Source organism: Malus domestica, chromosome 02, assembly GCF_042453785.1.
Source record: "Malus domestica chromosome 02, GDT2T_hap1".
In the NCBI taxonomy this organism is placed as follows: Eukaryota; Viridiplantae; Streptophyta; class Magnoliopsida; order Rosales; family Rosaceae; genus Malus; species Malus domestica.
Genome location: NC_091662.1, coordinates 31,028,825 through 31,054,309, shown reverse-complemented (window position 1 = coordinate 31,054,309; position 25,485 = coordinate 31,028,825). Strand labels below are relative to the sequence as shown.

General features: G+C 35.6%; 1 long non-coding RNA gene across 1 annotated transcript; it reads right to left on the bottom strand.

Moving 5' to 3' along the window:
* Positions 1 to 11,568: 11,568 nt before the first annotated feature.
* Positions 11,569 to 12,464, bottom strand: LOC114823783 (uncharacterized). Its single transcript, XR_003771731.2, has 4 exons — positions 12,323 to 12,464; positions 12,082 to 12,222; positions 11,862 to 11,986; positions 11,569 to 11,719 (listed from the first exon to the last, which is right to left on the bottom strand). It is a non-coding gene; the product is annotated as an uncharacterized lncRNA (long non-coding RNA).
* Positions 12,465 to 25,485: the final 13,021 nt, after the last annotated feature.

Here is a 25,485-nt window from a genome sequence, read left to right as displayed (position 1 = left end):
TATTCACAAGAAAGCACAATAAGAAAAATGAGATTGCAAGATATAAAGTACAACTCGTTGCACAAGGTTTTTCACAACGACCTGGAATTGATTATAAGGAGACATACTCTCTTATACTTGACACAATTACGTTTCGTTACTTAATAAGTTTGGTGGTTCAAAAAAACTTGACATGTGACTTATGGATGTCATCACCGCATATCTATATGGAGAATGAGATACTAACATATATATGAAGGTCCTAGAATGACTTAAGTAACCTAAAACAACTAACAAACCACGATGCATGCTCTCAATTAAATTAAGGTGATCATCATATGGGCTGAAACAATCTGAAAGAATGTGGTATAATCGTCTCAGTGAGTATTTGATCAAAGAAGGATATACCAACAATGTAATTTGCCCTTATGTGTTCATTAAGAAATCAAATTATAGATTTGCTATAGTTTCAGTATATGTCGATGATATGAATTCAGTTGGAACGCCTGAAGAACTCAATAAAAGTGCTGAATATCTAGAAAGAAAATTTGAAATGAAAGACCTTGGGAAAACAAAATATTGTCTTGGCCTGTAAATCGAGCATTGTGCTCATGGAATTTTGGTCCATTAATCAGCTTATATTGAAAAAAATCCTAAAGCAATTTGGAATGGACAAAAGCACGCCAATGGTCGTTCGTTCTCTGGACATTAAGAAAGATCCATTTCATCCAAAAGAAGATGATGAAATGGTCCTTGGTCTAAAAGTACCATATCTGAGTGCCATAGGTACTTTATTGTATTTAGCACAATGTATTAGACCAGATATAACTTTTTCGGTCAACTTGTTAGCAAGGTATATCTTTACTAGCTCCAAGAATTCATCATTGGAAGGGAGTCAAAGATGTTTTACGATACCTTTGTGGGACAACAGACACGGGTATCTTCTACTCCGAGAATCCACAAATGACTAGAGCCTTGTTGGATATGCAAATGTTGGTTTTCACTCCGATCCACATAAAGCCCGCTCACAAACTGGATATGTGTTCACTAATGGAGATACATCGATCTTATGGCGCTCAACAAAGCAAACATTAGTTGCTACATCTTCCAATCACTCAGAAATACTTGCTTTACATGAAGCAAGTTGTGAATGTTCTTGGTTAAGATCAATGATCCATCACATCTGGAATTCATGTGGTATACCTTCAAAGACAAACACTCCAACTGTTATTCATGAAGATAATGCAGCGTGTGTTGCCCAAATGAATGAAGGATTCATCAAGAGGGATAAGACTAAACACATATCTCAATTTCAATGCACATGAGCTTCAAAAGACTAAAGTTATTGAAGTCAAACAAATTCGTTCCAATGAAAATTTGGTAGACCTATTCATCAAATCTACCAAAGTGCATGTTTCAGAAGCTAGTACATGGTATTAGATTACGTCGACTCACCAACCAGTTAAATTTGAAGAATGCAGAATCAGAGGGAGATACATATCAGGGATAGCATCCATGATACATGCCTGTTTTACTCTTTTTCCTTTAACTAGGATTTTTCCCACTGGATTTTTCCTATCAAGGTTTTAACAAGGCAACATAAACATATTTAACACTATATCAATAATCCAAGCAAAGTTGTACTCTTTTTCCTTTGCTACGGTTTTTTCCCATTGGGTTTTTTCGGGCAAGGTTTAACGAGGCAATTGATGTTGATATGTGGGCATATAAGGGGGGAGTGTTGTAAAAGTTGTGAGAATGAATGGCCACATGTTTTAGCCAAAGATGAAAAGTGAGGAAGACTTAAGAATAGTAGCATTGTTGTTGATGTATGATGCTTTTCAAAATGCACTTATTTCACTTTTATGATTCTTCACGGATATGGCTTTATATAAGGAGTATTCCGTGTATGATCACAACACACAACATAACATAAAAGAAGTGAAAGCAATAATATTAATATCCTTTCCTTCCCTTCTTTACCTGCAATCCTTTAGTGTTATAGTTGCAAAAATAAACAGTGTGATACATTACACCCGCTTCACTCCTGTCTCTAGCAAATGTTATCTCTCTAACTTTTGTCTATTTCTAACATGGAGTCCTTTGTAGTCATAAATCACTTTCAATATTCACATAACCATAAACTCCTTTGATGTTTAGGGTTAGCTTGGCTTTGATTAACTCAATAAATTCAAGGGAGTTTTAACGAAACACTCCTGGTAACGTTCACTTTAACAAAAAAATGACATTTTTACTCTAAAAAATCACTCATGGTACTATTCACTTACAACACCTTTTTGTCCTTTTGATTAAAACTTAAAGTTTTCAAGCTTTTTTCATTAGTTTTTCATAAATTCAATGAATGTTGAATGAAAATATAGATTCCAACTTACATAGTGGAGAAATCATGAAGGAAACTGATCCTTCCAAATTCCCACAAAAATGGCACGATTAGGAGGGATAATTTTTTTCATAGCTTATCCATCTTCTACCTTCATTTTGAATAAAATATGTTAAGTTGAAATCCATATTTCTAATTCATTGAATCTAATGGACAGTCTAATTCAAGTTAATCATAGAAATCAAACGAGCCCAGTGCACTAATATTAGACAGTACCTCATTGAATCCATATGAGCCTTATGATTTAGAGTGCTACCATTACGAAGACGTGGTCATTATATTAGAATGTCACTTGTCTTAAAGAATATATGTCAAATATTTGCATCGACCAGTTTTTTTCTAACCCAATTCTCATGTGCATTTAACTTTTTTTTTTATTATTCGTATGAATTAAGTTTGTTTTGTTTATGAAAATACTTTTTCGGTAGCATTAGGGTCACCATAGCTCAGCGGAAAATCCATGTCCAACCTTCGACTGATCTGATCCAAACCAACGACATCAGCTAGTGCTTTGTCGCACTAGTTCACCTACTTTTTGATACTGGCGCCCCAAGCTATTCGCAGGTACCATAGTTGGCTTGCTTGGTTGTTGTGCCTTGTACCTGTTCATCGAATTGCCCCAGAGAATCTGAAATTCTGTATTTTCTGGGTGCCCAAGGATTTTCTTTGTTCAACCACAAGACTGTTACTTGATATCAAAAGGCATCAATTTGCTTTATGGTGTTGACAATTCAAAATTGAATTATCATGGGCACAAATAGTGTTTATCCATAGGGCTTTCTTGCAGAAACGGTTATGCTGACTTCTAATAAGTCCCCTATTCAACCAATTCTAAAAGCAAAGACTTTTGCTTCTGTGGTTTCCACCCCAATTGAAGATGTTCATCTCAGCCAACTTCCGACTCTAGTTATGCATGGTGACAAAACATATGTCAAAATTAACGAGGATCTATACCAAGAATAGTTGAAGTTGTTTCAAAATAATCTCCTTGGACGTTTGCTCCTCAATAAGGATTATACGCCAATGAAGACTAGTGCTCTAAAATCTTGTTTAGAAGATGCATGGCACCCTACTACACCATGGAACCTTGTTCCTATTGGTAAAGGTTATTTTGATATCCATTTCAATAAGGAAAATGATATGCGATGGGTATGGGGTGGCGGTACGTGTACTCTTGCTACTGGTTTATTCAGGTTATCAAAATGGAAGCCAGATTTTCAACCAGGTGACGTTTTCCCTCAAACTCATGCTCAGGTATTGATTAAAATTTTTGGTTTGAGTCAGGAATATTGGCATTCTAAACACCTGATGGAAATTGAAAGAGGGGTTAGCACTCCCTTGCACCTAGATATAGGTACAAGGGAAATGCAATATGGTTATTATGCACGTATATTAGTTGATGTCAATCTTGCAGATGATTTACCTACATCCCTTATGGTTGAAAGAGAAAGTCATGGCTTCCCAGTTGAGGTGGTTTATGAAAATTTACCGCCTAAATGTAGTCACTGTGGTTTGATAGGGCATTTGGTTAATATTTGCAAATAACTTAAACAGATGCCGAGAGGTCATTCTCGTAGCTGGACGCGGAAAGGTGGTAACATGGGGGACAACAAAATCAAACATCACTCTCAGAGTCAACTGCACATGGAAGATCGTCCCAAAAAGAATTTGTCAATACCAGTTAATGTTTTATGTGGGTCACATGCTTCTGAACCTCTTCAACAGGTTGATCAATTGTTACCTGCCATCAATACTGAAGGTAATGAGGCAATGGTTGATGGTAATGACGAGCCCATTCTTCAGTCTCCACTTGGTACAATGCCAATTGTCTCTAGTAATGATAATAATGTCATACTAACTCTCGATAATGCCCATACTCTCATAAACCAAGTTCTTGAACATGTGGTTGATGAGGCCTTAGAGACCATTGCCCAAGTTATGGTTAATTCTGAAAATCAAGAACATGGTATCCAATCCCCTGGGATATCTCATATTAGCAATTTTATGACCAGATCGTTATCAGCAGATGGATCACCTTATCAGAATGGTCATTCTTATGGTCAGCATTTGGGCAACACTGATGTCCCAAACAATTTTGGCCCGCATGATCTTCATGACGACTCTAGCATTCTTCCTGGGATTGAACATGTTGTGACATTACCTAAGGATGTCATCGATATAGTTAATCACATAAATGGTTGTGATAAGGATGGTTTTACTCCTGCGTTATCTAACAGTAAAAAAAACAACAAAAGCAGGTTGCCAAGTTTAACCAGCCCTCTAATAAACCCTATCTGAGTACCTCTAATAAACCCTATCCGAGTAAAGTCCGTGGAATACCAGCTCGTTATAAATGAAGATTCTCTTTTGGAATATCTGTGGCATTACTTTTACTTTTAATTCTAGAGGAACTCTTGCTCCCAATCTTTGGTTACTAACATCTTTGACTTGTGCATACCATTTAGTTATTTCTATATCTGATCAATAGGTTACTATTTGATGTACTTTTGATCATATCCCAAGTCAGTTCACCTTTGTTTATGCAAGCACTTCATCTATCAAAATAAGAGACCTATGGGCTGACTTGATTACTCTACGCTCACAAACACAAGTTCCATGGATGGTTATTGGCGATTTCAATGCTATCCTGGGTGCCCACGAGCAGACGAAATGAGGCAAACCCTCTCAAACTTCCTGCGTTGAGTTTAGTAACATGTCTGACTCTTGTAACTTTACTCACTTGAACACTTCTGGGGCAGCTTTTACATGGTCTAATGGTTGGAAGTTTCGCGGTCGCACAGAAAGAAGGTTAGATCGTTCTTTATGTGATATAAGTTGGTTTGATTCTTGGCCACACTCTAAATACATAATGTTGCCAAAGGTAGTCTCAGATCATAACCTTCTTATCTTTTCTGGTTCAAGAGTTTTGAGTAATGGTCATCGTCCTTTCCGTTTTCAATCAATGTGGGTTCAACATTCATCTTTTTGAGAAACTATAACTCAGTGTTGGAGGAATACAGTTGTCTATGGTTGTCCTATGTTTATCATTCTGCAAAAATTGAAAGCTTTAAAAATCTGTTTGCGCCAATGGAACATTTCAGTTTTGGTGATGTCCATAATAAAGTGGTTGATGCTCGGCATAAACTCTCTATGATTCAATAGAGAATCTCAACTGAGGGTATCAATAATGATCTTTTCAAAGAGGAGATTGTCGCCAAAACTATAATAATGGAGTCTTTTAAAATGCATGAGGCCTTTTGGAAAGATAGAGCTCATGTTAAGTGGTTGACTAAAGGGGATAGAAATTCTTATTTCTTTCATGCCTATTCTTGTATTAAATCCTCCAACTCTCGCATCATTTGCATTCTTGATGGAGATAATCTTCTTACTAATCTGCAAGCAATTAAGAACCATATTGTTAATTTCTATCAAACTTTGTTCGGTTCTTCTTTCACTCCTTCAGGTATTGATGAGGTTTGTGAGGTCATTCAGCCAATGGTCACTGATTCTGAAAATGATCTTTTATCTGCATTACCTATTGATGAGGAAAATAAGGAGGCAATTTTCTCTTTAAGTGCTTATAGTACGCCCAAGCCATATGGTTTTCCAGGTTTTTTCTATCACCATTGTTGGGATATTGTTAGCTTTGATGTTATATAATTTGTGAAGCAATTCTTTCAATTGAATTGGTTATACCCTAATGCCAACAGTAATTTCTTGGTTCTGATGCTAAAGGTGGAAGATATTATTTCCATTACCCAATTTAGACCTATTGCTTTGGCAAATTTTCTTTTCAAGATTATTCCCAAAATTTTGGCAGTTCGTCTTTCTCATGTTGTTCAACGCATTATTTCTCCTCAACAAGCTGCTTTCATACCTGGGCAACGTATCACAGATTGTATTAGCCTTGTTTCAGAATGTTTCAATGTGCTTGACAAAAAATCTCGTGGTGTTAACATGGGAGTTAAAGTTCATATAGCTAAGGCTTTTGATACTTTAGATTGGTCTTTTCTATTTCGGGTGCTTACTAACTTTGGGTTTTCCGCTTGTTTTATGGACTATGTTTCTACTATCTTAAGATTTGCTAAATTGTCCATCTTAATTAATGGTTCCCTGCATGGCTTTTTCTCTTGTTCTCGAGGAGTGCGCCAAGGGGATCCTCTCTCTCCGTTACTTATCTGTCTAGCTGAGGAGGCTCTATCAAGGGGTCTGAGTCATCTCCAACTTGATGGGCTTACTAAGCCAATTTTTGCCCTAAGAGGTTGCATCTCTCATTCTCATGTTCTCTATGTAGATGACTTATTCATTTTCTGTATAAGTGATGGTGCCACACTGTGTAATTTGCAAGGTTTTTTCAATATATATAGTAAGGCCTCTGGTCAATTTATCAATAAGGCAAAAGGTACTTTCTACTTGGGCTCTACTTCAAGGCACCGTAAAGTTGTGGTTGAGAGTTACTTGGGATTCAAAGAAGGCAAAGTACCATATGTCTATTTAGGAGTTCCAATCTTTTGTGGCAAGCCTAAGAGGTGTAATCTTCAAGCCTTGGCAGATAAAGCTAAAGCTAAGTTAATAGGTTGGAAGGGGAAACTTTTATCTATGGTAAGAAGAATTCAACTCATTCAATCAGTTTTTCAGAGTATGCTTCTGCATAGTTTTTCTGTTTATCGGTGACCTTCCTTGTTGAGGTCTCTTTCACGATGTGCTCGCAACTTTATATGGTCTGGTGATGTGACCTCCAAGAAGATTGCTATCGTTTCTTGGCATCAGATATGTGCTTCGAAGTAGGGATTGCAATTCTAACCGTTAAACCCGATAACAGTGGATAACCGCCCGAATGGAATGGATTTGAGTATGGAAGTTTAGGTATATTCTGGATATGGGGAAAAACCGTTTATATTGTTTGGTTATGATTTTGGATATAGTTATAGAGGTCCGCAAACCGCATCCATAACCAAATCCAACCCGATTAGTAAATAATATAATTTATATATAATATTATAGTATAATATATATATATATATATATATATATATTTGTATATCTATTATTCACCGAATCATTACCTTAAGAATACAAAATTTGAATTTTGTAGGAAAGTAAAGTTTTGAATCAAAATCAATGCGAACTCAATGGTGCTTATGGGAGATATCAAAGATAAGCCAACATCCTAGTGTTTTATTTTTATACTCAACAGGATCCATTCATTTGATCATTTCACTACTACAAAAGTCCTCATTAGTGTCGGTTTAAAAACCGACACGAAATGTATAACACTGTCGAAAATTAAGCAAAATCCGACAGAAAATGGGTGCAGTGATGGATATAATAAGCGACAGAATTGCCTGCGTCAGGAAATGAATTTTCCGACAGAAAATACTCTAAACCGACAGAAATTGTGTCGAATATAACCAACGGATAATATGTCAATAAACAATAAATTAGAGTATTCTGTGTCGGCTAAAACCAACAGAAAAGACTAAACCCACACAAGTTTAGTCGGTTACAACTAGGCCTGGCAATTACTGACACGACCCGATAACCCGACACGACACGACTCAAAATTAACAGGTGTTTGAGTCGACACGATAACGAATCGGGTATTATCGGGTAACCCGATAAGCACCTGTTAAGATAACGGGTTGGGTCGGGTATACACGTGGGTAACACGATACACGATAAGCAGAATATTAATTTAATAATTTTATAACCCTAAAAAATACTATAATAATTATATATAATAATTTAACAATTTTATACCCCTAAAAAGTTTAAAACTATAATTATATATATATATATATATATATTAAATTAACTATAATAATTATATATACTATAATAATTATACCCCCAAAATATTAACTATAATAACTATATATATATATATATATATATTAAATTTTAAATTAAATTTTATACCCCTAAAAAAACTATAATAATTATAAGTACAAAATAAATAGATTTAAATCTACATAATAAATATATATATATACACACACCATTGAACTTGATGGGATACACGAAACTAATTTCAACGATCAAACCGTCAAACTTGTTTGTATATGCTTCGAGATCGCATATGCCAAAAATCACAAAAAACAAACATTCAGAGATCAAGTAATGAGGCAAAACATTTTGACGGTGATAAAACAAAAAATCACGATTTAACGGTTATTTTAACTTCGATTTTGATGATTTTTTACAAGTACACTTTTTGACTCTATACGAATACAATGAATGAATTCGATCGTCAATTTAAAATATTTACACATGTGGATACCACAAAATCTTATGTTATACTTAATGAAAGTATAAATAAACTCTAAGTGTTAGTGAATCTATCGTTTTGATGGAATACGAATTCTATGAAACTAATTTCAACGATCCAACCATCAATCTTGTTTGTATATGCTTCGAGATCGCATACGCCAAAAATCACAAAAAACAAACATTCAGAGATCAAGTAATGAGACAAAACTTTTCGACGGTTATAAAACAAAAAATCACGATTTAACGGTTATTTTAACTTCGATTTTGATAATTTTTTACAACTACACTTGTTGACCCTATACGAATACAATGAATGAATTCGATCATCAATTTAAAATATTTACACAAGTGGATACCACAAAATCTTATGTTATACTTAATGAAAGTATAAATAAACTCTAAGTGTTAGTGAATCTATCGTTTTGATGGGATACGAATTCTATGAAACTAATTTCAACAATCCAACCGTCAATCTTGTTTGTATATGCTTCGAGATCGCATATGCCAAAAATCACAAAAAAATAAACATTCAGAGATCAAGTAATGAGACAAAACTTTTCGACGGTTATAAAACAAAAAATCACGATTTAACGGTTATTTTAACTTCGATTTTGATGATTTTTTACAAGTACACTTGTTGACCCTATACGAATACAATGAATACATTCGATCGTCAATTTAAAATATTTACATAAGTGGATACCACAAAATCTTATGTTATACTTAATGAAAGTATAAATAAACTCTAAGTGTTAGTGAATCTATCGTTTTGATGGGATACAAATTCTATGAAACTAATTTCAACGATCCAACCGTCAAACTTGTTTGTATATGCTTCGAGATCGCATACGCAAAAAATCACAAAAAACAAACATTCAGAGATCAAGTAATGAGACAAAACGTTTCGACGGTTATAAAACAAAAAATCACGATTTAACGGTTATTTTAACTTCGATTTTGATGATTTTTTACAACTACACTTGTTGACCCTATACGAATACAATGAATGAATTCGATCGTCAATTTAAAATATTTACACAAGTGAATACCACAAAATCTTATGTTATACTTAATGAAAGTATAAATAAACTCTAAGTATCTATCGTTTGGATGAGATAGGAATTCTATGAAACTAATTTCAATGATCTAACCGTCAATCTTGTTTGTATATGTTTTGAGATCGCATATGCCAAAAATCACAAAAAACAAACATTCAGAGATCAAGTAATGAGACAAAAAATTTTAACGGTTATAAAACAAAAAATCACGATTTAACGGTTATTTTAACTCCGATTTTGATAATTTTTTACAACTAAACTTGTTGACCCTATACGAATACAATGAATGAATTCGATCGTCAATTTAAAATATTTACACAAGTGGATACCACAAAATCTTATTTTATACTTAATGAAAGTATAAATAAACTCTAAGTGTTAGTGAATCTATCGTTTTGATGGGATACAAATTCTATGAAACTAATTTCAACGATCAAACCGTCAAACTTGTTTGTATATGCTTTGAGATCGCATACGCCAAAAATCACAAAAAACAAACATTCAGAGATCAAGTAATGAGACAAAACTTTGCGACGGTTATAAAACAAAAATCACGATTTAACGGTTATTTTAACTTCGATTTTGATAATTTTTTACAACTACACTTGTTGACCCTATACGAATACAATGAATGAATTCGATTGTCAATTTAAAATATTTACACAAGTGGATACCACAAAATCTTATGTTTTACTTAATGAAAGTATAAATAAACTGTAAGTGTTAGTGAATCTATCGTTTTGATGGGATACGAATTCTATGAAACTAATTTCAACGATCCAACCGTCAAACTTGTTTGTATATGCTTCGAGATCGCATACGCCAAAAATCACAAAAAACAAACATTCAGAGATCAAGTAATGAGACAAAACTTTTCGACGGTTATAAAACAAAAAATCACGATTTAACGGTTTTTTTAACTCCGATTTTGATGATTTTTTACAACCACACTTGTTGACCCTATACGAATACAATGAATGAATTCGATCGTCAATTTAAAATATTTACACAAGTGGATACCACAAAATCTTATGTTATACTTAATGAAAGTATAAATAAAGTCTAAGTATCTATGGTTTGGATGAGATACAAATTCTATGAAACTAATTTCAATGATCCAACCGTCAATCTTGTTTGTATAATTTGAATGGTTTTTAATGTTTGGTTTTTCTATACTTAGTTTATGCGGAATAGAGTTCTGACGTAGAAAACCTTACCGAAAACATCATCAACAGAACTCTTGAAGGCAATAGATCAAGCCAAAGTTCCAATACAATTTCCCCATGATGATCGATGAAAATTGAGGATTTTGTAAAAGAAATAACATTCAAACTTTGAGTTCTATTGACAAGGTTTAAACTTTTGAGAAAGGCTTCACAACCTTGAAAACAAAAACTCTTTCATTTTGCATATCCTTGCACATTTAATATTTTGTAATAGACTAGTGTATGGATGTTTTTTTATTAGGCTCTTATTTTCGAGTGTAGATGTAGTACTTAAATGACAAATATGTTTTAATGTTTTGAAGTAATATTTATGTGGTAATGTGTGGTATGTGCAAATTTAAGAAAAAAATATATTTTTCTTAACGGGTCATAATGGGTCATAACGGGTCGGGTCACTTTACCCGTTGGGTAAAGTGACCCGACCTGTTAAGGACCCGTTAAGATAACAGGTGTGACACGACACGACCCGTTAAGATAACAGGTGTTACACGAAAACGACACGAACACGACAGACACGACCCGTTTGCCAGGCCTAGTTACAACCGACAAAAATTATAATAATAAGGAATAAATAAAATCATTCTTGTCGGATAAAACCGACAGAAAATATATTAATAATAAAAAAAAATATACCGATGCGTCTCATAGTCGTCTTGGGCAGAGTAGCACCCTCATCAGCAAGGAAGGAAGTTTCAAGGGATAAATGGTAAGCTGCAAACACTGCATAGTTTCATCACAAATGCCTCTCCCCAGAATGCATAACGCCAGCTGAAACTGCATTCCACCTAAACATTGATCCAAAGCAGAATATCATTACAAGGAGACATCTACCCCAGTCAAAATCACCATGATATACAAGGATGCTACCAATAGACAAATAAGATAATCATAATGGATGAAAATTTTAATACGCCAAAACAAACTCACCACAGCACACATGCTTAGATCCTTGCAACAGAAGCCAAATTTCATTATGTTTTTCCTTCTTTTCTACTTCTTTTAGTCACGACAGCACCAGCACACCCACCACAGCACACATGCTTAGATCCAATCTTTAGACAACACACAATCCAATCCAATTCAAACCCAATTCACAAATCCAACAAAAATCAATCCAAGAAATTGAATCGAGACATGTGTTTATTACCTTCTGTGAGCTATGGCAAGGAAGAGCTTGATGAGCTCATCAGTGGACATGTCGAGAAGAGCAAACCGACGCCCTTGAAGTTGAACTTATTGAATGTTCTCTTCTTTGAGACTTCAGCCGCCGCTTGTTCTCAACGTCAGCCTGAAAAAGCCATAAAAGGTAGTGAGATTTTGGAGACAGAAACTAACAGCGAATGATTCGATTCAGAGACGGGAGAGTGGGTTGGGTATCAGAGATTTACCATGGTGGTGGAGATTCCGGAATCAGAGATGCATGATCTGCTCTATCCTTGCATGACTGAAAAAAAGAGGACCTGGGCTCTGCAATTCGCGCTAGCCTAGGAATTGTGGAAGTGATGAAGGCGGCTAGGGTTTGGTTCTCGTATTTATGCACTGAGAGTCGAAAAGGTGGAATTGGGCTCGGGTTTGCAGAGGAGAGAGCCAAATGGCGCTCTCTTTGAAGAGAGTCAAGTTTTGGGGCGCCATGTCAAAATTTTGGAAATGAAAAGCTGAATATAAAAGGCGCCATGTCAAAATTTTGGAAATGAAAAGCTGAAAATAAAAGGCGCCATGCCAAAATTTTGCCAGCCCTCCAAAACACACGGTCACTTAGATTAAATCCTATTGTTATTATTGTATTAAGTTTTTTTAATTAATGTAGAAGTGAAAAATATATAATATATATATATATGCTCGTAATGATAAGATCTACAACTTTTGTGAAGATGTCAAGTCCAAAATTTAACACTATAATCCCATAAACCGTAGATTAAAATTTAATTGTTGATAAGAATGAAATGAATGAATTCGATCTTCAATTTAAATTATTCACACTAGTGTATAAATCTTATTTTATACTTAATGGAAGTATAACATTAACTCTTAAGTGTTTATTTAATCTACCGTTTTGATGTGATACATATTGTACGAAACTTTTTTCAATGATCTAACTGTCAAACTTGTTTGTACACACTCCGAGATCACTTACGTAAAAAATCACAAAAAACAAACGTTCAGATATTAGGTAACGGAACAAAAGTTTTCGACGGTTATAAACGAAAAATCACAATTTAACGGTTATTTTAGCTCCGGTTTTGATGATTTTTTTTACAGCTACACTCCTCGACCCTATAAGAATGCAATGAACGAATTTGATCTTCAATTTAAAATATTTACACTAGTTGATACCACAAAATCTTATTTTATACTTAATAGAAGTATAATATTAACTCTAAGTGTTGGTTTAATCTACCGTTTTGATGTGATACGCATTCTATGAAACGTTTTTCAACGATCCAACCGTTAAACTTGTTTGTACACATTCCAAGATCATATACGTAAAAAATCGTAAAAAACAAACATTCAGAGATTAGGTAACGGAACAAAAGTTTTTTATGGTTATAAACGAAAAATCACAATTTAACGGTTATTTTAGCTCCAATTTTGATGATTTTTTTGCAGCTACACTCTTCGATCCTATAAGAATGCAATGAATGAATTCGATCTTCAATTTAAAATATTTACACTAGTGGATAAATCATATTTTATATTTAATGGAAGTATAACATTAACTCTCAAGTGTTTGTTAAATCTATCAATTTGATAGGATATGCATTCTATGAAACTAGTTTCAACGATCCAACCGTCAAATATGTTTGTATATACTCCGAGATCTCATACCTAAAAAATCACAAAAAACAAACACTCAGAGATTAGGTAACAGTAGGCCTGGCAAACGGATCGTGTATGTCGTGTTCGTGTTGTTTTCGTGTAACACATGTTATCTTAACGGGTCGTGTCGTGTCACACCTGTTATCTTAACAGGTCCTTAACAGGTCGGGTCACTTTACCCTTATGACCCGTTAAGAAAAATATATTTTTTTCTTAAATTTGCACATACCACACATTGCCACTTAAATATTACTTCAAAACACTAAAACACATTTATCGTTTTTGTACTACATCTACACTTGAAAATAAGATCCTAATAAAAAAACAATCAAACACTACTAGTCTATTACAAAATATTAAATGTGCAAGGATATGCAAAATGAAAGAGTTTTTGTTTTCAAGGTTGTGAAGCCTTTCATTAAGTATAATATAAGATTTTGTGGTCTCCACTAGTGTAAATATTTTAAATTGAAGATTGAGTTCATTCATTGTATTCATATAGGGTCAAGGAGTGTACCTGTAAAAAAATATCAAAATCGGAGTTAAATTAACCGTTAAATCATGATTTTGCGTTGACAATCGTCGAAAAGTTTTGTCCTGTTACTTGATCTTTGAATATTTGCTTTTTGCAATTTTTGGCGTATGCGATCTCGAAACATATACAAACAAGTTTGACGGTTGGATCGTTGAAATTAGTTTCATAGAATGCGTATCTCATCAAAACGATAGATTCACTAACACATAGAGTTTTATTTATCCTTTCATTAAGTATAACATAAGATTTTGTGATATCCACTTGTGTAAATATTTTAAATTGAAGATTGAATTCATTCATTTCATTCATATAGGGTTAATGAGTGTAGCTGTAAAAAATCATCAAAATCAGAGTTAAAATAACCATTAAATCGTGATTTCTTGTTTATAACCGTTAAAATTTTTTGTCCCGTTACTTAATCTCTGAATGTTTGTTTTTTATGATTTTTGGCGTATGCGATCTCGAAGCATGTACAAACAATTTTGACGGTTGGATCGTTGAAATTAGTTTCGTATGATGCGTATCCCATCAAAATGATATATTCACTAACATTTAAGAGTTTATTTATACTTTCATTAAGCATAACATAAGTTTTTATGGTATCCATTTGTGTAAATGTTTTAAATTGAAGATCAAATTCAATCATTGTATTCATATAGGGTCAAGGAGTGTAGTTGTAAAAAATCAGCAAAATCTTTGTTTATAACCGTCGAAAAGTTTTGTCTCGTTACTTGATCTTTAAATGTTTGTTTTTTACGATTTTTGGCGTATGCGATCTCGAAGCATATACAAACAAGTTTGACGGTTTGATCATTGAAATTAGTTTTGTAGAATACGTACCTCATCAAAACAATATATTCACTAACACTTGAGAGTTTATTTATCCTTTTATTAAGTATAACATAAGATTTTGTGGTATCCACTTGTATAAATATTTTAAATTGAAGATCGAATTCCTTCATTATATTCATATATGGACAAGGAGTGTAGCTGTAAAAAATCATCAAAACCGGAGTTAAAATAACCGTTAGATCGTGATTTTTTGTTTATAACTGTCGAAAAGTTTTGTCCCGTTACTTGATCTCTGAATGTTTGTTTTTTGCGATTTTTGGCGTATACGATCTCGAAGCATATACAAACAATTTGGAAGTTCTCGCGTGAGTTCCCATAAACAAAATCGTAAAGGCGTGGTCGGGGCCCAAAGCGGATAATATCGTGTTACGGCGGAGTCGAACCCAGGCCGAGATGTGACATGTGGCGTGTGGACGTGTGGATTGGATCAGTTTGGTTGGCAAATTCAAGTGTGGACGTGTAGACGTGTGGCTTTTATCTTGTTTGAAAAGTCAGCCATCTAGAAGATAGGCTTTAGCCTATGCCACGAATCAGCCTTTCATTCTACGTGTGGATTTGATCAGTTTGGTTGATAGATTCAAGTGTGGACGTGTGGCTTTTATTTTGTTTGAAAAGTCAACCATATGGAAGATAGGTTTTAGCCTATACCACATATTAGTCTCTTGATCTACATGTGGATTGGATCAGTTTGGTTGATAGATTCAAGTGTGGCGTATGGATGTGTGGCTTTTATCTTGTTTGAAAAGTTAGCAATCTGGAAGATAGGCTTTAGCCTATGCCACAGATCAGCCTCTCATTCTACGTGTGGATTTGATCAATTTGGTTGACAGATTCAAGTGTGGATGCATGGCTTTTATTTTGTTTGAAAAGTCAGCCATCTGGAAGATAGAGTTTAGCCTGTGCCACATATAAGTCTCTCATTCTATGTGTGGATTGGATCAGTTTGGTTGACAGATTCAAATGTAGACGTGTGGCTTTGATCTTGTTTGAAAAGTCAACCATCTGGAAGATAAGATTTAGCATTCCACGTGGCAAGAATCAAAAGGCATATACCATTTGTATTCATGTGATAATCATCCCATCCTACTACATCATCTGATGTCGCGCCTTAATGCACATCCATATTCCATCGTATTCCATCATATTTTGGGGGTATAATTATTTGAGTATATGTAATTATTATAATTATTATAGTTAATTTAATATATATATATATATATATATATTATAGTTTTTAGGGGTATAAAATTGTTAAATTAATATATATTATTTTTATATTATTTTTTTAGGGTTATAAAATTATAAAATTAATATTCTGTTTATCGTGTTTCATGTTACCCACGTGTATACCCGAACCAACTCATTATCTTAACAGGTGCTTATCAGGTTACCCGACAACGATCCGATTTGTTATCGTGTCGACCCGAACACCTATTAATTTCGTGTCGTGTCGGGTTATCGGGTCGTGTCAGGAATTGCCAGGCCTAGGTAACAAAACAAAAGTTTTCGACGGTTATAAACGAAAAATCACAATTTAACGGTTATTTTACCTCCGATTTTGATGATTTTTTATAGCTACACTCCTCGACCCTATAAGAATGTATTGAACAAATTCGATCTTCAATTTAAAATATTTACACTAGTGGATAATTTTTTATACTTAATGGAAGTATAACATTAACTCTTTAGTGTTTGTTAAATCTATCAATTTGATAGGATATGCATTCTACGAAACTAGTTTCAACGATCCAACAGTCAAATATGTTTGTATATACTCCGAGATCGTATACCTAAAAAATCACAAAAAACAAACATTTAGAGATTGGGTAACAGAACAAAAGTTTTCGACGGTTATAAACGAAAAATTATAATTTAACGGTTATTTTAGCTCCGATTTTGATGATTTTTTACAACTTCACTCCTCGACCCTATAAGACTGCATTGAACAAATTTGATCTTCAATTTAAAATATTAACACTAGTGGATAATTTTTTATACTTAATGGAAGTATAACATTAACTCTTAAGTGTTTGTTAAATCTATCAATTTGATAGGATATGCATTCTACGAAACTAGTTTCAACGATCCAACCGTCAAATATGTTTGTATATACTCCAAGATCGCAGACCTAAAAAATCACAAAAAACAAACATTCAGAGACTAGGTAACAAAATAAAAGTTTTCGACAGTTATAAACGAAAAATCAAAATTTAACGATTATTTTAGCTCCGATTTTGATGATTTTTTTCAGCTACACTCCTCAACCCTATAAGAATGGATTGAACAAATTCGATCTTCAATTTAAAATATTTACACTAGTGGATAATTTTTTATATTTAATGGAAGTATAACATTAACTCTTAAGTGTTTGTTAAATCTATCAATTTGATAGGATATGCATTCTCCGAACTTGTTTCAACGATCCAACAGTCAAATATGTTTGTATATACTCCAAGATAGCATGTGTAAAAAGTTTAAAAAAAAAACATTAAGAGATTAGGTAACGGGACCGTGAGTGAAAAAAAATATTTAAACCATTTGTTTATTTATTTTTAATCAATATAACATTTTAAATAATATAATAGTCAATTTCTGTCGGTTATAACTGTCAAAATAATAAAATAATAACCGTCAGAAAATAAAATAATAAAATAGTCAATTTCTGTCGGTTATAACCGCCACCATTAACTTAAAAACCGCCAGAATATGTTAAAAATATTAAAAAAAAAAGAATTAAAAAATACTGAGGGTTAAATCCGCCAGGAAAAATCCGCCAAAATTTTCTGTCGGATATATCCGACAGAAAGTAACTTTAATCCGACAGTAAATAAATTATGTGTCGGATATCTTTTATTCGTCAGAATGACTTATTAACCGCCAGAATCATCCGACACCTAAAGCTAATATTGTAGTAGTGTTTTATACATCAATATATATATATATATATATATATATATATATAGATATATTTGTATATCTATTATTCACTGAATCATTTCCTTGAGAATACAAAAGTTGCATTTTGTAGAAAAGTAAAGTTTTGAATCAAAATCAATGTGAACTCAATGGCGCTTATGAGAGATATCAAAGATAAGGCAACATCATTAGTGTTTTAATTTTTATACTCAACAAGATCCATTTATTGGATCATTTTATACATCAAATGTTTAATGACGAACTTAATATCTATTAACTTATAATGTCTCAACTGAACGAATATATTTTTTGTATTGACGAAGATGGATATACCCGTTAACCGATGGGGAATCTGTTACCCAGTGGGTATGGTTATGGATAATACCCGATGGTTAATTTATAGTTATGGATATGGTTAATTTTCGTGGTTATGAGAATGGATATAACATTTCCGTCCCCAAACCGAACCGTTGTCATCCCTACTCTGAAGAATGAGGGTGGTTTGGGATTGCGTGATCTTTACTCTCTAAATACTACAACTCTCTTAAAGCTTGGATATGTTATTATTACTTCTAATTCTCCTTGGAGTGTTTATTTTCAAGAACGATTCTAGCTACATGGTCGTTTATACTCTTGTAGATACAAGCGATATTCTATATGGCCTGGTATTAAATCCATTTTTCATATCTTGTTTTAGAATTGTCGTTGGGTGATTGGAAATGGTTTTAGCACTTCTCTTTGGGTTGATAAATGGTTGGATACACCTATTGTGGACATCGTTAATGCAATTGAGATTGCTCCTTCTCTATCTCGTACTAAGGTCCCCAAAATTATTCTTATGGGAAAATGGGTTATTCCTTCTATTTTTTCTTCTACTTTTCCTGACCTAGCTAAAGAGATTTTAGAAATGCCTTTTCCAATTGATGAGGACAAGGACGTGTTAATTTGGGAAGCTTCTACATCCAAAGTCTTTTCGTTTTTTTGTTAAGAATTGGGCTTCCATTATTTGGCGTCCTTTCATTCCATCTCGCTACTTTATTTTAGTTTGGAAGATTCTTTTCAAAAAGCTCCCAACAGAGGATTAACTTCAACAACGAGGCATTCCGCTGGTTCCAATATGCCAACTATGTTACAAGAATTCTGAATCTATTGACCACTTATTTTTTTTAGTTGTGAATTTGCACAACGTGCTTGGTGTTGGCTAGCAACCCAATTTGGCACTACTTTTCCACCTACGGGCTCCGTCTCTAATTTATGGCTTGCTTTTGTGTTAAAGCAGTTTTCTCCACAACTTTGCGATGTCTGGCTAGCTTCAGGGGTTTTCTTGCTATTGGTTATTTGGAAGATGCGTAACAAAGTGAAGTTTGAAAGTAAACCCCCTTCCTTCTCATGCCTTTGCCGTTCCACCTTGGCCTGGATTAGGCAGGTTGGAGTTCTCATCACTAGTCATGGACAAGGCATTTTGGATAGGCAACTTTTAGTCTCTCTTGGAATCTCAGCTAAGCCATGTAAAACTCCTTTTATAGTCCCTGTTTTTTGGCATCCCCCTCATTTTTCTTGGGTCCAAGTGAATACTGATGGCCTTGCTAAAGGTAACCTAGGTCCTGCGGCTTGTGGTAGGGTTTTTCGAGATTCTGCAGGCTATTTTCTTGGTGGTTTCTCCCTAAGCTTGGGGCATCATACTTTTTTCTATGCAGAGCTCCATGCTGTCATCCTTGCTGTGGAATTGGCTCACGCGCGGGGTTGGCAAAATCTATGGCTTGAAAGTGAGATTCTTCTAGTGTGATATCCTGTTTCGCTTCCGGATCCTTCTCTCCTCCTTGGTCACTCCAGACACGCTGGAACAATTGTATTCTCCAATTGCAAAACATGGTTTTCCGTTGCTCTCATACATTTTGAGAATGAAATGTTGTTGCTGACAAATTAGCCAATTTAGGGTTCTCTCATCTTCACTTGTTTGGCATTTCGCTCCTCCTATAGAGATTCTTCGTCTTCTGCACTCAGATTTCTTGGGCATGCCAGCCTACAGGTTTGTCTCCTCTTCTTGATGTGTGATTTCCCCTTTTTACCTAATCTTTTTGGATTTCCTTTTTCGTTTTGCAGCTTGTCTTGCAGGTTCTTACCTTTTAAGGTTTATAGAGGGGTTTGGGTATATGTCCACCCAATCTTTTCTTGTATTTTCTTTTTCAAGAGGGGTATGGTCTATGCCCCCCCTCTTTTTCCTGTATTTTCTTTTTTAAAAGGGGTAAGGTGTATGTCCTTCCCTCTTTGTACTTCTTTTTTCTTGTTCTATGAGGGGTAAAGTTTATGTCCCCACCTGATTAGGTAAAAAAAAAAAGTTTGTTTAATTCCATGATGATTTTCCTTCCGAAAAAAAATTCCATGATGATATATTCATTTCTTATCTGATTAAAATATAGCACTTAAACTCTATTTGTTTCAACAGAGTGGCTACGAAACAAAGGTTCTCAGGAGGATAAAAGATGGAGGGAAAGACTCGAGTCGGGTTTTCTTTGACCCGGTTGTAACTTAAAATGAATTTTTAGTTTAATACATTGAGAGTGATTCAACGATTCTTAAATTTAACCCCTCAAATTACTATGTTATTAAAGAGAATAACTTATACGACACAAATATACGTTACAGTAACAACTTGTGTCAATAAAATAAAAATCGAGGAACGAGAGGGTCGTGACACTATTGGAATAGACTGTCTGCTCAGTAAAGGAAGCAATCGTCCCTACCGTCAGGTTGGTTTTGACTGGTTGCATATTAGTTATAAACTTATAGTTAGCAACCCGCAATGAAACATGGAGTCCGCCTATGTGCCTAGTAATTTACTGTAGCCTTCGAGTTGTGTGTATTGATTTCATGGTAAGTTGAAATATTTAGAAGATAAGTTCTCCACATATCGTGTATATATTCTTTTACGGTTGAGAGACAAAGAATGCCATAGTCAAATAAAGAGATGGTGTGGATCACGTGGATCACATTTCCACAAGGTGTGATTGCAACAGTTGGCATCACCATTATCTGATGAACTTCCTATCTTCAATAGTTAGCGTCACCATTATCTGTGAATTTTTTTTTAGTATTCCCATATCTCTGTATATACCTTAGATGATAAAACTGAGCTGCTTTTATATGTGATGATGAAATATGAACTCCACCATGTTTAGTTATCTTCGCACCATGAAGACACTTGTATCTCTTGTGCTGTTTTCTCTAAGTGATGTTTACTTTCTCTGTATGCCTGTGCAGAAGAAATAATGGAAGTTGAAGAAGAAAATGATGGCAATTTCAGTCCTAACTCGCATGCACATATGCATCCCTCAACTTCAACTTTTGACTTGCATCCTACAAAGAAAGCGAAAATAGATCCATTGTCAAATGTGATTGGTGAGTGGTTTCAACGACACCAAACCTCAGCAAATCGCAAGTTGTTAAGGCTGTACTCATATTACTGAATGGTAACCCAGAAGAATACTATTTACTGAAATCTCTTCCTGATGCTGACAAGACGTAGTTGATTCGGTTACTGTGGTTTAAACTTGTGTATGTAAAATAGGTTTTAGACATAGCCAATTAGCAACATTCTCCATCTCAGGAAAAGAAGAATAATCTGCCATCACCCTCTCTTGACAGCCCCTCCCCTTCTAACTTAATTTCTGGTTGTGCAATTGTTTAATTGATGTTTCAAGCGTTGCTTAACATCTTCTGTTGGTTACACTTGGCTTCTAGACTTGCTATTTGCTATTAATTACATGCTTCAAGGACGCGCCTTATAATCTGTTTATATCTTTCACTTTCTATATTTTGGGGGGAGGTTTTGGGTTCAAATATGTTGCAAAAGAGTAAATTGAGTTGAAATATTCCAATTGTAAATCCTTCTACTACAAGCTCCGACATATTAAAAAGAGAGAAAAAAGTAAGAAGTGATGAAGAATCAAATTTACTATGATATGGTCTTTTTGTAATTCACACTCGCCAAAATGAGTTTGAGTAAGAAAGTGCAGGCAGTTGCTGCAACGTATGGTATAACACAAGAATTTGCAAGTTTGACCGAATTACTTGAATATCCTCCTCTGATGTAGTTCCAGTGCATTGCCTTGTTATCCTGTTTTCTGTTGGATTCATGGCATGTTATTTTACTTGGTATCTAAAGGCATTCAGATTTTCTCTAATGATTATGATTTATATACAGGGACATGAATGCTGGTAAAAGACGACGTGTTTCGTGGATTCCTTGTCAGTTCTGCAAAAGAAGCATCTGCATATGTAAAAGAATGGCGGTTTTTTGTCAATAGACTTTGTATTTGGTCTGCCTATGATGCTCGCTGCTGTTGTTTTTAAGATTATATATACTAGGCTAACTAGTGACCTTTGAAATGTCTTGTACCGAAAGATGTCTATAATATCTACGTACTTGTATGGTAATACTATATGTGTTTGTTTCGTGTCTAGCCTTGTTTGGATTAAAACTTGATTTTGGCCCAAGGATGGAGTCAGCCCAAAAGGAGGCCTGGAGGGATAGAAGATCAAGGCCCGGCCGAAACTTGGGAAAGCAGGAAAGGGCCTTTTCTGACTAGATACAATTCATAAGGGCCACTTGCCTACCTACCCAATGACCAAGTGGTGTAGACTGATCAGACTGCACAGCTCATAAAGTACTTTATGGTGGCATTACATGTAATAAAGCTGATGAGTCATCACCCTCAGACCGCATTCGGGCAAAGCTGTCGCTACAGGAGCCAAACCGAGTCGTCTATAAAAGGAGGAAGAGAAGACAGGAATAAAGACACTCAATCAAACAAACAAAAGCACAAACTCTGCTCAAAAAGCCATATTTGCCTTTCAAAACGAAGCTGTAGTCAGCCCAAGCCTTCATCCCATTCGGGACAAGCTTTCATCCCCCGCGGGATAATCTTTTCTCCCAACCTCTGTAATAGCTCTGCTACCTTGTTCGAACTTGTTGTAGTATCGATTCACCTTTTATATTCTCCTTTCCCCCTTCCTCTCTCTAAGCTTTCAGACCTTTGACAGAACTACAAAGATAGGGACCTGCAAGACGATCAGCCTTAATTGATAAGGTTTAATCTTGCCCGACTTGCTTTGCTCTGTCTTTGTCTTCTCTTTCTTTAAACTCTAGCAATATGTTGTATACTTCCAGTTATATGCAAATGGTTTCTAGCAAAATCACGATGACAAAGCTTTCTCAGTACTTGGATCCGATTTGAATATCTTCAGTGTTTAAATCAGATCCAAGTCCTAAGCCCTCGGGCAGGTAAATCTGATTAATTTAAAAGTCCTTGGCCTCAAGGCATAAAAAAAGAACTTTATGTGGACTTAACCCATCCACGACAATCCTTGATAAACGAGAAGTCCGAAGTTACTTGGGGCGCAAGTAATCGATCTACCTCTCGGTTTTGTTTCTATTATATCATGATTATCATAGAACGCTTAAGTATGAAATGGATTCTGATAGGAAGCCTCAAGGCCTACACCTAAGGCCCCACAAAGGCACTTATTTGGATTCATTCTATTCTGCGGTCTAGATGGTTTAAGTATAAGAACGGACTCTAATGGGAAGCCTCAAGGCCTACACCTAAGGCCCCACAAAGGCACCTATTTGGGTTCGCTCTACCTCTCAGACTCGGATAATCAGAAATATAATAGTTATAAGACTCCGACAACCATAAAGACCAAATATGATATGTTCAAGTTACTGGTTTAGTTTGACAAGAAGCCTCAAGGCCTACACCTAAGGCCCCACAAAGGCACCTGTTATATCTAACACGGTTTCTCGGGCATATGCATATTCACAACTAAAACTTGACATCCATTTTACATCTGCCATACTAAAGATGGCAGTGGCACGCCTGAGCACCTAAATGTTAACCTTGATTGTGAGCCTCAAGGCCTACACCTAAGGCCCCACAAAGGCACCTCTCAAAGTTAACGATGTCCTTCTCTTTCAGCCTTGCCCGAAGAGTCTTGCCCGACGAGACTTGCCCGACAACAAAGCAGAAGCCCGACAGCAGCCCTCAACCGGCGCCGATCTCCCAGGGGAGCTGTGTGCTCGTTGGCCAGGAAAGCATCCCCGACGGAAATTCCTGCGACGAACATAGTTTTGGCACGCCCAGTGGGACCTCTAATCAGAAAATAGAGAAACAGATATGCCAGAAGACTTACAGACCACGTTGTTTCAAATGCTGCAACGATTGGAGAAAGCCTCCACAAGCTCTAGAAGTGATATAGATGTGGTTCCTCCCAAAGGAAAAAGACGTAGAAACAGCCAGCCAGACGAGATAGTCGTAATCAACCCTGCATTTCCCTTCTCAGAGGCCCCTATAAATATGCTTAATATGACATGGGCAGAGAAAGGAAAAGGGAAGATTACAAGGGAAGAAGAAGAAAGACTGGCCGAAAAACCTACAGAGAGAATAATCAAATTGCCCGAGTATCCAAAGGCTACCATAATCAAGGGGATGGTTATGTGTAGTAAATGCCAGTGTGAATGTGAGCTCGAGATTCCCTCGGCTGGAGTCCTCATTGATCACGAGTTAATCAGGAGAAAAGAATAAGATACAAGAAGAGAAACCCGCGAAAAGATTAAGCAGGCAACAAGGAAGGATACCTCCCGAAGCGTTTTTCAACGCTTAGGAGGTGATCCCCAACCCAAGGCTTTGTCAGAAGTGTTTCGAAACCATGAAGCTTCTGACGAGGCAGAAAAAATGGAGGCCAAAATCCAGAGAGGTGCAGATCATCTTCAGAATGGCCAAATGGGGGGGAGTCAAGAGAACTGATGGGATGGCTAATCCCGGTAGAAAAGGGAATCCTGCACATCTTGGGTGAAAATGGTATATAGTCGGAAATGATGGACAACCCACCAAACCGATGGGAGCCTCAATGGTCAGAAGGGTTCAAAGGCAGCATAAAGCCTACATGAATTCTTTGAAGACCCCCACTACCTCTGAAGCCTCAAAAAATCAAAAGTTGGAAAGAGCAACATCTGGAGGTAGTGGCCAGCTTCGTTGGCGAAGTAAGAAAGAGGTAGAGAAAGCCAATAGCAAAGGAGAGGGCGTGGGGGATCATGTGCCGCAAAGCCAACATCCTGGGAAGTATAGGATCTTGAGAAGAGCGCAAAAAGATCTGATCATGGTACCAACTCCTGGGTGGAAGCCAGGTCCTACCCACACTGAAACTGTTGCCTCTGAAAGAAGACCGTTTTCTCTGCCATTGGTGGATCCCTTTGGTGAAGTTCCAAAACAAACGCTGTACGAGGGCATGGATCAACCACAACAGGAAGGGATACCAGAACCACTACTTCCAGCCGATGCGATGGCCTGGTTAGATGAATTCATGGACCAAATTGGGAGCAAAAAGGAGAATGTACTCGAGCCCAGTAATTTCCACATCAACATGGCGTAT